This window comes from Trachurus japonicus, chromosome 11 (assembly GCF_045865225.1).
Source record: "Trachurus japonicus isolate A0001 chromosome 11, Traja_1.0".
Classification (NCBI taxonomy): domain Eukaryota; kingdom Metazoa; phylum Chordata; class Actinopteri; order Carangiformes; family Carangidae; genus Trachurus; species Trachurus japonicus.
The window spans coordinates 9341204-9355567 of record NC_140917.1 but is presented as its reverse complement, the minus strand read 5'-3'; the positions used below and the strand labels follow the sequence as shown (position 1 = coordinate 9355567).

Sequence of the window (14364 nt, the reverse complement as noted above, 5' to 3'; positions counted from 1 at the left end):
ACCGCTTGGACTTCCAGTGTTTTCTTCTCAGGTCTTTAATCACCACAAAGTCTCCTGGTTTGATGTTGTGCAGAAGCTGTGATGCTGCATTCGGAAGCGCGTCCTTCACCTGTTTTGATATTTGAGACAAAACAGAAGAGAGGCTTGTGCAATATTTCAACATGTCATCTTCACAAAGATTTGTTGAGGGTAGTGGTCTGGGTAGTGGCCCTATACCTAGAGTTGGAGGTCTGCCAAACAAGATTTCAAATGGGCTAAGCTTCACTCGTGTTCTTTGTCTCATTCTCATGTACATTAACACCGTGGGTAGGGCTTTAGTCCAAGACAGACCTGTTTCCTCACAACATTTTGCAAGTTTAGCTTTGAGAGTCCCGTTTTCTCTTTCAACAGCACCACCACTGGCTGGATGATAAGCACAATGTTGTCTTACATCAATCCCCAGAAATGTGCCAAGTTGTGTGATTGCTTCATTAACAAATGGAGCACCATTGTCACTGCTAATTTTACCTGGGATTCCCCACCTGGGAATAATTTCAGAGAGAATAGCTTTTGCTACAGTAGCACTAGTTTGTTTTGATGATGGAAAAACTTCAACCCATTTTGACCACATGTCCACCATAACCAAACAGTACTTTTTCCCTTCACTGGGTGTTAGCTCAATGAAATCCATCATTAAGTGTTCAAAAGGTCTGGTTGGTGGTGGGTGTGCAGCTTGTGCTACTGAGACACCTTTACCTGCATTATGTGTTGCACAGATTACACAAGCTTTACAAAATGTTTGAGCATAGTTTGAAAATCCTTTTGTGAACCAGTGTTGAGTTATCATGTCCAACATACCACCTTTTGACACATGGTCCATCCCATGAGTCAATTTAGCAAAATGGGGAAAGAAATGTTTTGGAAGGCAAGGTTTGTTGTCGTGTCCCCACCAAACATCATCCAAAAATACACAACCACATTTTTTCCAAAGTGTCTTTTCATCTGCAGTAGCAAAAGACTGTACAGCAGTGAGAGATGATGGGAGAGACTCAGGAAGAGAAACCATCTGTGTGTGTGTGTGTGATACTCCTGTATTGCTGCGGCCTTCGCAGCTAAATCAGCATGTGCATTGCCTGTGGAGATGAGGTCAGTGCCTCCTGTGTGAGCTTGACACTTACACACAGCAATGGCCTTAGGAAGCAAAATGGCATCAAGTAAATCAGCAACTTTGTCATGATGGAGAATAGGTTTACCATCAGATTTCAAAAACTTTCTGTGTTTCCACAAAGCACCAAAGTCATGAACAACACCAAATGCATAGCGAGAATCAGTGTAAATTGTGACAGTTTTTCCATCTGCAAGTTTACATGCTTCTGTGAGAGCCACAAGCTCAGCAACCTGGGCTGAGTAGTGAGAAGGGAGAGAACCAGAAGTTAAAACATCATGTGCTGTTACAACAGAAAAACCCACTCGGTTTATGCCTGTGGTCTGATCACGTGAGGCAGAGCCATCTACAAACAAAACCAAATCTGGGTTAGTCAGAGGAGTTTCCTGCAAATCAGACCTAGGTGAACAAACATTGTCCAGAACTGCAACACAGTTGTGTTCCTCTCCATCACCTGGAAGAGGAAGAAGAGTAGCAGGATTAAGAACAGTGCAACGTTTCAAATGGATGTTTGGCATGTCAAGCAAAACAGTGTTGTATCTTAGCCACCTAGCAGTGGATAGATGGGATGTTTTCTGTTCAAGCAAAATCATAGAAACAGCATGTGGAACTAAGAGGGTGACATCACTGTAGCCAACAATTTCTCTGGAGGCTATCACAGCTTTTTCTGCTGCTGCCACAGCTCTTAAGCATCTTGGTAGACCTGCTGCCACGGGGTCAAGTTTGGCTGAAAAGTAGGCTACAGGCCGTAATCTGCCACCGTGATCTTGGAGCAGAACAGAGGTCATGCATCCGTCTCGTTCGTCAACAGTCTGTGTGAATGGTCTGGTTGGGTCAGGTAACCCTAAGGTTGGTGTTGTCTGTAAAGTCAGTTTCAAGTCAACAAAAGCTTGTTCAGCATCAGGAGTCCATGAAAGGCTGTCATGAGATTGCAATCTTTTGCCATGGACTAATGCACTAAGAGGAGACTCCAGAATAGCATAGTTAGGAATGAAAGTTCTACAATAGGAGCACATCCCTAGAAATGACAACATTTGTTTCTTTGTTCGAGGTTTTGGAATGTTCTGGATAGCTTCAACACGTTTGGGTGAGAGGGATTTGCCCTCAGCTGTGATCACATGACCCAGAAATGTTACCTTTTGTTGAACAAACTGCAATTTTGAGAGACTGGCTTTGTGACCTTCTGCAGCTAAATGTTTCAGCAATGCAACAGTATCTTTTTCACATTGGTCACGAGAAGGACTGCAAATCATTAGGTCATCGACATACTGTAACAATGCTGTTCCCTGTGACAACTGTAGAGGCTCCAAACTGTTTTTCAGTGCGTCATTAAAAATGGTCGGCGACTCACAGTAACCTTGACACAAACGGGTAAAGGTGTAGCCTTTCCCGTTAAAATTGAAAGCAAACCAATACTGACTGTTTGGATGCACAGGGACACTGAAAAATGCATTAGCTAGATCAACAACAGAAAACCATTGTGCATCAGATGGAACTTGTGACAAAATTGTGTAAGGGTTTGGAACATTAGGTGCTCTAGGCTGGACTGCTGCATTAACAGCTTGTAAGTCTTGAACGAAACGCCATTCAGTTGGTTGATCAACATCCCTGATTTTTTTAACAGGAAAAATAGGTGTGCGCACTGGTGAGTCATCACACGGAACAATGATGCCCGCTTTACGTAAAGACTCAAAAACGGGTGTAATGCCTTCAACTGCCTCTTGTTTCAATGGATATTGTTGTTTGCATGGGCGAAAATCAGATTTGGGTGATCACCACTGGTTCAACATTCCTGATTAAACCTACATCATGTTTGTCGTTAGCCCATAGTGTTGTTGGAATGTTTTGCAAAGCTGGAATGGCTGCAGCCTCAGTTTCAGACAGGAAAGTGTGTGATGAGCGTGAGAGAGAAACCAGTTGTACAGATCTCAATGTGCTTGTCACTGCATTGAATGATTTTCGAAATGCTTTGAGTTGTGGAGAGTATGAAACACTCTTGTCTTGAGTTGGCTGCCAATCACGTGTGTTTGCACATGCGTGAGTGAACAGACCCAAATCCTTCCACTCTTCTGAATCTTTTTTGGACAGAGACACATGAGGGGTGGAGTTACACACGTCAAACAGTGTCTCTTGAGTGGATGTTAAATGCACTAAGGCCACACATCTATTCTGAGACCAAAACAAATGAGTGACAGTGAGTTCATCATTCAAATCCTCGTACCAATGTTTTTCATAAAAGGAATCAGGTCCCAATGAAACATGTGAAGTACAATGCAATGCAGACGGCTTCATGAAAACAGTGTGTATGGGACATACCAATTCTTTAGCTGTTTGTGCCAATTCAATGCTCAGTGATAGAGGAATTCTCCACTCGTATACATGCAAAAGATTTTCAGGGCTGTGTTTCACAAAAGTGGAATCTATCATGTCAGACGCACGAACCACTCTGAGACCCTCAGGGGTCGAAATGAGACAAATTCCCAATCTGCACATCAAATCACGTCCCATCAAGTTAATTGGACACAGTTCAGAGAGCAAAAATGCATGTTTGAGTACATTTTGGGGTGAATCCTCACAACGGAGTGGCAGGGTAAATGTTTCTTTAACAGTGACACCTGCTGCACCCACAGAATAGACATAGTTACCACTAAGTTTGGGAGGTGATGAAAATTCAGTTACTTTTAAAACAGAGTGTGTTGCTCCTGAATCAACCAGGAATCTGATAACTTTCCCTGCAATAACCAGTTCGTGTTGTGGCATTTTCTTAAAGGCTTCTAGATCATATTTCACATATGTACTTGTAGGTTGTTTTGTTTGTTGTTCTAAATAATCAATTGTGTTTATAAGTTGTTGATGTGTGCTAGCAAGCTGTTCTTCATTGCTGAGTTGCGGTGTAAGCTGTTCTTCATTGCAAGCAGGTTGATGTGTGTGTGATGTGGGTGTGTTACCTCCCTCCTCAGACAGTGCCCCTGTGTCGCAGTGGAATGCCCCTCCCTTTCGGCCTCCCTCCTCCTGCTCTCAGTCAGCTGCTGTGCTCTGCTGAGCTGTTTGTGGGTTGTTGAGACAGTCTTTGGCCCAATGTCCACGTTGTTGGCATTTGAAACAAACATCTGGATCATAGTTGATTCTGCTTCTGGCACCTCCCCTTCCACGGCCTCCGTGGTGGCGTCCACGGGTGTTGTGCATGCGTCCACGTCCACGTCCACGTACAGTGTTAGCTTGCACTGCTTGGTACATGGTTAAGGCTGCCATGTGTAGGTCTTTGTTTTGTTTCTCATCATGTTTGATTTTCTGCTGAGCAAGCTCTTTCTCAGCATGACAAGCATGACGTCTGATTTTTTCAATGCGGGCTTCTTCCCACATAATGCAGCTAGATTTCACTGCTGCTGCGATTTCAGGGCGCAGTCCGTTGAGAAAATAGTTCGACACGTGAGCTTCCCAGAGTCCGATGGTGTTGCCCATATCAGCTGGTTGTTCCATACCACTGTGGGTATTGAAAACTGTAACCAATCTGGCATAGTAGTCCCGAACATCTTCACCATCCTTCTGTTTGCAGGTCTTAATGACAGACGTGTCAATTTTCACTGGGAATTGTAACTTGAAAGTGTCACACAGAGTTGTTATGGCCACTCTGTACGCCAAGTTTGAGCTATCATCCCAGTTTACGTGTCCTCGTCTCACATCCTGCCGAGGAAAATGAACTGAGATCTTTTCCCAATCTCCTGGGCCCATTTTGAGGATCAGTAGTCTTCTGAGCTCAGCCGTGGTTGGACTGAACTCTTTACAGAACGTGAGCAGGTCTTTTGCAAACTTGGCACCAGAGTCGGCTGGTTGAGGCAGATGTGACATTGCTTCTTTGATGTCGTTCTCTGACCATGGACGATGAACTAGGATTGGACCTTCCGGCCCTGATACTTCAACCATGGGCATCTGTGCAGTAGGAAGTGGCGGTGCAGAAGGTTGGAAAACCTGGCCTGATCTGGTGTGGTGAGGAGATAACAGTGCATCAGCAGTGGAGGTGGTGGAGGTGCTGGGCACACTGGCCAAATCTGCGTCCTCTGGTCGTCGTTGAGGTGTGGCAGGCAGTGGCATTGGTGTGGGAGATCCAGTGCTGGAGGATACTTGTGCATCTTGATGTGTTGGAGCAGTTGGAGGACAGGCGTCGAGGTCAGGGTTCACTTTGACACATGTAGACACTGGGGAACAGAGAGAGGAAAGTTTCTGAGCAGATTTGTCTGTTCCTACATTTGTGTGTGTGTCATCAGTTTTCTCAATCTTTTTATTAACCCTTGGATAAGGCATGGTTTTTAAAGTTTGTTTTCTTTCTCTTTTTTCTGCTTCATCTGTCCATGCTTTCAAAGCTCTTTTATGTTTTTCCATGTCCTCTAAGTATTTCACAGACACTTTTTTTTTAGTTTTCTTTTTCTTGTCTACTTCTTCAAGACCTTTTTCTACCATTTTTAATTGATTTAGACTGAAAGATCCTTTATCTGGAAAACCGTATTTTTTAACCCAAATTTCTACTGGATCAATACTCCACTGGCCATGATGTGTTTTCATATATTCAATGGCTGGTCCACTAGGTGAATTTTGTTTACTGTGTCTTGACCCCATTATAAATGCTGCAGTTTATCTTGTTGTGCACAACTCTTAGATGTGATCGTCACCACAAATCCCGATTGTTTCCGCTACAACCTAGGTAAAAGCAATATTAGTCGCGAACTACTGATTGTTTACGCTACAATCTAAGCAAATCAGTTCCAAACTGATATAAGGAGAAGTACCTATCCCCCGTTTTAGTCCCGACCAATCCAGATTGTTTCCGCTACAATCTCGGTAAGAGCAAATAGGGAGAAGCGCTTATCCCCCGTATTAGTCGCAGACTATTCTGATTGTTTACGCTACAATCGGAGCAAATCAGTTTCAAACTGACATAAGGAGAAGTACCTATCCCCTTTAATAGTCTGGACTAATCCAAATTGTTTTCGCTACAATTTCGGTAAAAGCAAACACAGTCCCAGACTGTGAACCGCAGCATTAACAAAGTACTCAAAACACAGAAAACTTGTCTTTAATTCAGTCTCACCGTTTGTCTTTAGTTTTGAGGAGGACAACAGAGTCCCATGGAGATCCCAGTGGTGACAGTCCGGGGCCCCGACGGTCGGTCCTCTCATCTCATATTCAGTGAGGTAGAGGCTGGAGATTTCTATTCACCAGGATGATCAGTCACCGTCCGTCCGTTGCTCCAGACGAATCACTCAAGGGATCCCACTTCTGACACCAAGTTTGTTGTGGAAATTTGTTAGGCAAGAACTGAAATAAAGATGTTGAGATCGACTGTCTTTTAAGGGTTTTATTCTTTGCAAAGAAGGTTCTCAGTCGAACAGAGTGCAACGCAGTCTGCAAGGAATGGAACAAAAAATACATTGAGCAGGGGAGTTTTGTGGAATCTGTGACACCCCCCACAAGTGAACTTTATCAAGCTGAAACAGATTACAATGTACACCAAGGTCAGCAACAGGAGTCAAATCCGAGAATCAGGCGATGTTACGTGAGAACATGCACAACGTGTGTCTCTGTATTGTATCAAACAGAGAGCACAAAACAGTAGAAAGGAATAAACAAGTACACACTGAAAATTACCATTACACTATATCATTAAAATGTCTAGTCTGGCAACGAGCGGTAGACCTCGGCTCAATCCAGGGGGCGGGATGAAGGCTGTCTTTCAAACTGCCTCTGCACCAATAGGGTAGCGCTACGACCAATCAGAGCAAAGAGCAGGATGACATTAGCCTGACAAGCCAATTAAAATGTATGTCGTCATGGCGTTAAGCCCGCCCAACAACTCTCTAAACAGATAGAGCGCTGTGATTGGTGAACACAAACGGTGTTCGAGACTCAAAAAGTTCCTATGGCTCGTTTCTAGACCCACCTACGGAGCAAATAGATTTGCTGCCGCTAGGGTGCGTCTAGATTTCTAGGCTAGGTTTTTATGCTTTTAAGACCTAAATTTATCATTTTCTTTCTTTCTTTCTTTCTTTCTGTCTGTCCTCTTCAGTGCGGCCTCCATCTGTGGCCGACACAGATCTCAGTCCAGCCGAAGAGGAGGCTCAAACTCCGTCAGAGAACAAATCAGAGGACGAGTCCGGGGACGATCCTCCATCAGTCTGAAGGTCGTTTTAAAAGCTCCTTCTTCCTTCACCATGGGGACAATCACACAGTGGACAGCAACTGACTCGTGTAAACATGAGGGACGCCATAAACCTTTACTGAACGGAACGAGGCTGAACGCCGTTATCAGGGGAGTTTCCTGACCTTGGATCAGTCCAGATGATCGGCCGCAGTCTTATCACCGTCTCTCGTCAACAGACCATAAAGAGCCGAGCAGAAGCTCCGGATATAAAAAGAGCTCAATTAGTCCAAAGCACTGAGGAGGACGAGTCTGGCTGTTTGGTTGGTCTTTGGTTTTTACTGTGTTTACTTCACAACGCAGCAAGTGAACTAACCATCAGCTCGTCTGGAGATAACATCCCGACACAGACGTTTTTTTGTTTTTTGTTTTTTTTTTACCCCTCAGAGGAGGAAACAAAAAAAACAAAGAGTTCAAAACCCTCAAGTCTTTATTTTTTACATATTTTATCACCAACAACAAGACTGAATCTGACTGAAACAAATGAGTCTGCTTGTTTTTCTCACTTTTATTTTTAACAGGACGTCAGCGATGCTAACAGTGCTAACCTAACAGAGCTGATGATGTGAGATGTCGCATTCAGCTTTCATAGGAATTTACACTCAGTTTTTTTTATCTTCAACATTATAAATCTGCTGCAAATCAGGGTTGTTGGTCTTTTTTTTTCATTCCTCCTGTCCATGTTTAGAAAATATTCCAGCTTCCACCTGGGAATAAACATCAATGTCAAACAGAGTCATTTTTATTCCGACTTCAAGGGCAGCATTTCTAAAAAAAACAACAACAAAAAAACTGACAGACATGAATGAAAATGAGAAAGATTCGGATCAAGAGCCAAGAAAAGTTACAGATGTTGAAGAAGATCCAGTGTTTGTGTCCAGATGTGACCGGAAAACTCATATTTTGCTAAAAAAATAAAAAAAAAAAAGGTCCAATGAATGAAAATTGAGGGTGTATTTTATTTTGAAAGGCTCCGTTGTTGTTCATCCTCCTTCCTGAGTGGGTGGAGAAGAAAGAGCAGCCGAGGTGTCGCCAATCAACCAATCAGATCATTTCCCCCCATTTGACATATTATTGATTCCAGATGTTGCTCTGCTATCACCTCTGCTGCTGCTGCTGTATCCTCACGATCACCGATCACACCGATTGATCGTGAGCCATGAACTGCTGCACTTACAGATGTTTTTATGTGTCAGTGTAAATATGAACTAACACTAGAGAGATCAGAGTCAAACACACAAACTCTGGGGTTTATACTGTATGATTATTGATTATTGATTTATTATTGATCTTCACTTCACTTTCACGGTGACGGTTTTTTTTTTATTTTACTGGGAAAAATATTTTTATTTTTAAAAGTTTTTATTGTTTATGTTTGTGAGACGTCGCTCGTTTCTGTATCGTTTGTTTATATCAATAAAAACTGATTTACTGCCACGACTCAGTCTCTCTCTGTCTCTCTCTCCCCTCCTCTCTTGCCCCCTCTCCTCTCCCCCTCTCTTTTTCTCCCCCGTCTTTCCCCTCCCTTTTTCTTTCACCCTCTCACTTCCTCCCCTGTCTCTCTCAACCTTCTCCCACTCTCCTCACCCCTCTCCTTCGCTCTCACACCCTGTTCTCTTCTCTGATCCTCCCCCTCTCACACCCCCTTATTCTCTCAACCCCTCTCTCTCTTTCCCTCCCCTCACTCTCTCTCCTTCTCTCCCCCCTCCTCTACTGCCTCCCACTCTCATCCTCTCTCCCTCTCTCTGTCTCTCCTCCCTTCAAAAACAAGTTGTTGAAACTCTCCTCTTTCATTTCTCTCACCCCAGAGATGAAATCAGGATAATATTCTCTCTCTCTCCATCTCTAGAAGAGTCTCCTCCTCCTCTTCTTCCTCTTGTTGTTTTTCAGCTCGTCCTCCTCTCTGGTCTCCGGCACCATGGACGTCTCTCTGGACGGTCTGGACGCTGCAGGTTTTCTCCAGATCTGGCAACATTTCGACGTTGACGGTGAGAACGATTCATTGTCTGACGTCAATGTGACACCGACTCTGTCTTAACATTTACCTTGAACTTATTATAGCCTATAACAACTCTGTTCATTATTGAGAGAATTAACATGTTCTGTTATTGCTGCTGTTATTTGAGTTAAACAAGGGTTCAGCTCAATGATTTTATGACATCGTGTGACATTAAATGAATCATTGAAACTTGAGAATTAAGATCCTCATTGTGTCTTTTGTAATGTTTTTCCAAACTAGAGCATTTATTAACACAATAAAGCAGTTTAAATTGGTAATACTGTTAATTATTGTTTCAGTAATTCTGTTAATTTAGTTCCATTACAAATTAGATACATTAGATGCAAACTGATAATAATAGCTAATATAAATACATATCAGAATATTATATTATAGTATATTGGATCAACCATCTTGATTCTGTTTCCTTTATAATTTTATGTCATAATTTATTTAATACAAACATGAACAGTTAACTGAGGTTGTTGCTGTGACATCTGTTTGTTTGTGTGTGTTTTTTAGACAATGGTTACATCGATGGAAAACAGCTGGACGCCTTCTTTCAGCGCATGTTGGAAAACCGAGGGATGGAGGTAAAGAGAGAAAATACAATTCAAATCTCTTTCAATCTACCTGTTGATAAAGTGAAGGAGCCACAGGGGGGCGCTAGAGCCAGAAACGTTCAATTGTGACAGAAAATTACAGTTAAATATGGAAGGGACTGAATTGATTGTTTTCTTGAAGGTACAACAAATAACTGTTGCACATTAAATATCTAAATTGTACTTTACCACTTCCATTAAATCCCAAATATTCCTATTGGTTCTGAAACCAGAGCATTTGTCAGTGTTAGATCTTGGTCATGACAGTTTAGTACTGAATATCTGGATTTTTCATTAATAGAGGAATTGGCTGAGTAAACATCTGCAGCTCCTCCAAGATGTCTTGTGTTCACCAGTGCACTTATCTTGATCAATTTACCCCTAAAGGCAGAAGATGACCTGTGCATTGTGTCCATGTTGGTTTTCCAGAGAGAGGAGATAACTGAGGACACAATCAGACGACTCAGAGAGAGATTCGACGCTGCGGCCGACAAACGTCTGCAGATCCAAGAGGTACGAGCACCTACTGCTTTAACAGAGGACGACACGTCAAGATCATGTCAGCAATAGGATTTAAACCAGCAGGTCAGAAACAGGAAGTGAGGTTGAAATAGGCAATGGTTCAGGTGTCGGTGTAGATCAACAGTTGTAACAATACGTAGGTGATTGCAAATTGTGAATTGTATCACATAAAAAAAGCAGAACCAACACAACTCCTCTTCCTCCAGTTGGCCGCCATGATGCTGCCGGAGGAAGAAAACTTCCTGCTTCTGTTTCGCAGAGAGACGCCGCTGAACAACAGCGTGGAGTTCATGAGGGTGAGGTCCAGAACGGGTTCTCAACATCAGGGAGGTTCCCAGTAAAAAGGGAGAATCATTGATTGACGCCATACTATATCCATTCATAAGTAATACAAAGACAGAATTAATGATAGTTTAGGATGTGGGGTTAAAACACTTATGCTAATGTAATTGAAGTAAAGACTCTATCAGATGGGGACAAAATCTTATGGTGCATTTCAACCAAAAAGTACCTAGACCATTTAGTTTTGGGATCTTTTTAGTTCCAAGTATTTTTCTTCAGGAACCAAAAGTTTACCAAGGCCCATTGCTGACTGCATTTCCATGACCGCAGTCCAAAAGTCCAGGGAGGAGTATCCAAATCAGGCCAATCAGCCATATTCATAGCATCACCATTTTTGCTAAACGTCATCATTACGGGTGGGAAGTCTCAACGCCATCACACAACAACCATTGAGCTATTTAACGTTCCGGTGTTCACCACAACATCTGATATCAGCTAAAAATACAAGCTTCTTCCAGGCTTGAATAACGTGAATACTATCTCGGGTGTGCGTTGACTATCCACAGTTTTACTGCTTTCCTATCTTACATTACATTAGCAAGGGTGTCATATTGTGGTGTATTTTCTACCTCCTAAGTTGTTAAGTAATTGTGAGACTGGACGTAATAACACAGGCTGGACATCTACTGTCAGAATGATTGAGTCTTGAGTGCATGACAGTTATAGATAGATAAACAGTTCAAGGTACATAAAATACCATTGTCTGAAAAGGAGGTCCAAAGTAACTGGTGACGTCAGCTACTGTACCACTCAGTGTGGCAGCTGACTCTTATTGATTAAATACTCATTCCTTATGTTTAGAGAGGTGGAGTTTTAGAAAGTATATAAGGTCAGGACTTCTGGCTAAGAGAGAGAGGTCTCGTAATTGGCTATAGAGGCTTCTCAAGGATTTGGCTTTTTGACACTACATCTTTTTTGTAATAAACTCTTTTTTACCATCTACAAAGAAGACGTGTCAGAGTGGTCATCTTTTCATCAGCATCGACATCAAAATATACCACAATATCAACATTGATGTTACCGTTACCGTTAGCAGTTGCAGCTAACGACGGCTAACGTAATTCAAATCAGTTTAACTCAAATGTTGTTTACCCACCCCGAGTGATGGCGCAAGGAAAGATGGCGATGCTTTGAATGCGGTCAATGACAATGACCATGTTGTGGTTCTTGACTTTTTTTTTGAACTCGCTTTAGTTTTTGAAACTTCTCCTGGACATGTTTGGTGGGGTGGATAATGATGAGCTCGTTCCACATTGTTGACATGTCGACATAGACCTTTCCATTGTAGGTTGCTGACTCCATCTTGAACCACAATGGAAAAACACTCTATATTCAGGTGAAAAACAATGTAGCAAGTACTGGAGCCATCGAAAATGTCCGGTACTGCAGACCACACCCCCTAAAGTTCCTGAACCTAGAGAGAGTACTACGACTTATTTAGTGGAAGGTCAATTACACAAGACCTTAATTCAGACTCTGGTTCCTGTGGTAGAAATGCACATAGTTCTTCAAAAGCTTCCTAGTTCTTTGGGAAAGTTCCTTCAGCAGAAATGAGGCTTTATTCTTGTCTGGTCTGGAGGATGTCTCCAACAGTTTGCTCTTCAGTACTGACCAAGCTGTTAAATACTCTTGGTCCTCAGATCTGTCAGTCTGTACAGATTCTGACAGTTGGATACTGAAGGACTTTTCTTTTAGCGCCTCCCTCAGGACAAACATTGTAATGGACGAAACAGGTTCGACTTCAGTTTTGAGATGTTTGATGTATTTTCAGTGATTTTGTTGTATCGTTTGCAGATCTGGAGAAACTACGACACAGACAGCAGCGGATACATCTCAGCTGTCGAGCTCAAGGTAACTAAAATTAAAACGTACACCAAACTATGTCAGTTTTTTATCTGTGTTGTGTCAGTTTCAGGTCCTTCTACATTGAATTTCTGTCTTTTTGCCTCTAAGCAATTAACTTTTGATGATAATTGACGTGGTAAATCTTGTTATCCCTGTGTCTTGTTTGGTCCTTCAGGGCTTCCTTCAGGACCTGTTCCTCCAACACAGGAAGTCAGTCCCTCTTGAGAAACTGGATGACTACACTGACACCATGGTAACAAGCAGAGTGGTGGTTGATCATCTGATTGGTCCATCACCGAATGATAAATACATTCTGACAAATTTTCCCTCTGTAGATGAAGATGTTTGACAAAAACAAAGATGGCAGACTGGATCTAAACGACCTGGCCAGGTACTGACTAAAACTTTATCTTGTAAAATTTTACATTACAAACTCAGGTTAATTTATGAGATTTTTCATCATAAAACAAAAATACAAAACCTCCTGGAACCTGTTGTACACACTGAAGCTGATCAATGAACCTCGCTAAATATTGCTAAAAAGAAAAAGAAAAAAAAACAAAATAACCCTGAATAAGTGTCTATAACCTGCTGTCATTTCATGCTTTTACTTTGAAATGTAAAATATTAAATGTCTTATTTAAATATAAATTCTATGTGTTTCTTGTTGTCATCAGAATTTTGGCCCTGAAAGAAAACTTCTTGCTGAAGTTTAAGATGGATGTAAGAAATAGAAATATTTCACAATAACAAGCACAGATCTGCCCCCAGTCATTAAACATCACTTTAAATGTTCTCATTAACATATTAATACTTTGTGCTCCTCTGAACATGTGTTGTTTAAATTATCTGATGTGTTCGGTGTCAGGCCTGCAGCCAGGAGGATAGGAAGACTTTGAGAAGATATTTGCTCACTATGATGTTGTAAGTGTGAATTCAGCTGCTTTTAATGAGGTGTTCCTCCAGTTTACTGAATTCAATACGTTTTGTTCTTGTTTTCTGATCATGTTATGGATAAAGTCCTTACTGTTGTGTGTGTGTGTGTGTGTGTGTAGAGTCAGACAGGTGAATTGGAGGGTCCGGAGGTGGATGGATTTGTCAAAGACATGATGGAGCTGGTGAAGGTGAAACACTTCCTCCTTTATCAATTTTCACATTAAAGGTCTTCATGCATTACATCAACAGCAACCTTAGTTTTACTGGCACTGGTTCTTTGTTTGAAATGAGGCTTGGGCTACAGCTGGAATATCACTTTCTTTAAGAGCAGGTATTGACCACTTATCTTTAAACCCTCCTGCAGCCCAGCATCAGTGGGACAGACCTGGACAAGTTCAGGAAAGCTCTGATGGGTCACTGCGACATCAACGGAGATGGAAAGATCCAGAAGAACGAGCTGGCTCTCTGTCTCGGCCTCAAACTCAGCTAACGAACCCAACATCCACTCATTCATGTCTTTCCTTCACCTCTACTCCTTATTTCCCTCTCTTCTGTCCTTCTTTACTCCCTTACTTTTTACTCCCTCCTTTCTTCTGTTTCCTCCCTGACTGGTTCTTACTTCGATGTTAGTCATTACATTCCCACAATTTTCAATATTTTTCTCTATTAAACTTTATATGAAATATACAGGGTATCCGCGGGGTCTTAAAAAGTCTAAAATTTGAAAATCTAAATTTTAGGCCTTAAAATGTCTTAAATTTGTTGAATTATTGTGTTCAAG

General features: G+C 42.0%; 1 protein-coding gene and 1 pseudogene across 3 annotated transcripts in view; one reads left to right on the top strand and one right to left on the bottom strand.

Moving 5' to 3' along the window:
- LOC146978197 (secretagogin-like) overlaps window positions 1-14364 on the bottom strand; it is a 56639-nt gene that overhangs the window by 22848 nt on the left and 19427 nt on the right. The gene's annotated exons all lie outside the window — the stretch shown is intronic.
- On the top strand, window positions 9256-14073 carry LOC146978198 (secretagogin-like; annotated as a pseudogene). Its single transcript, XR_015036956.1, has 11 exons — window positions 9256-9325; window positions 9859-9929; window positions 10368-10451; window positions 10667-10756; window positions 12597-12653; window positions 12823-12900; window positions 12983-13038; window positions 13325-13370; window positions 13516-13571; window positions 13703-13771; window positions 13948-14073. The product of XR_015036956.1 is annotated as a secretagogin-like (transcript).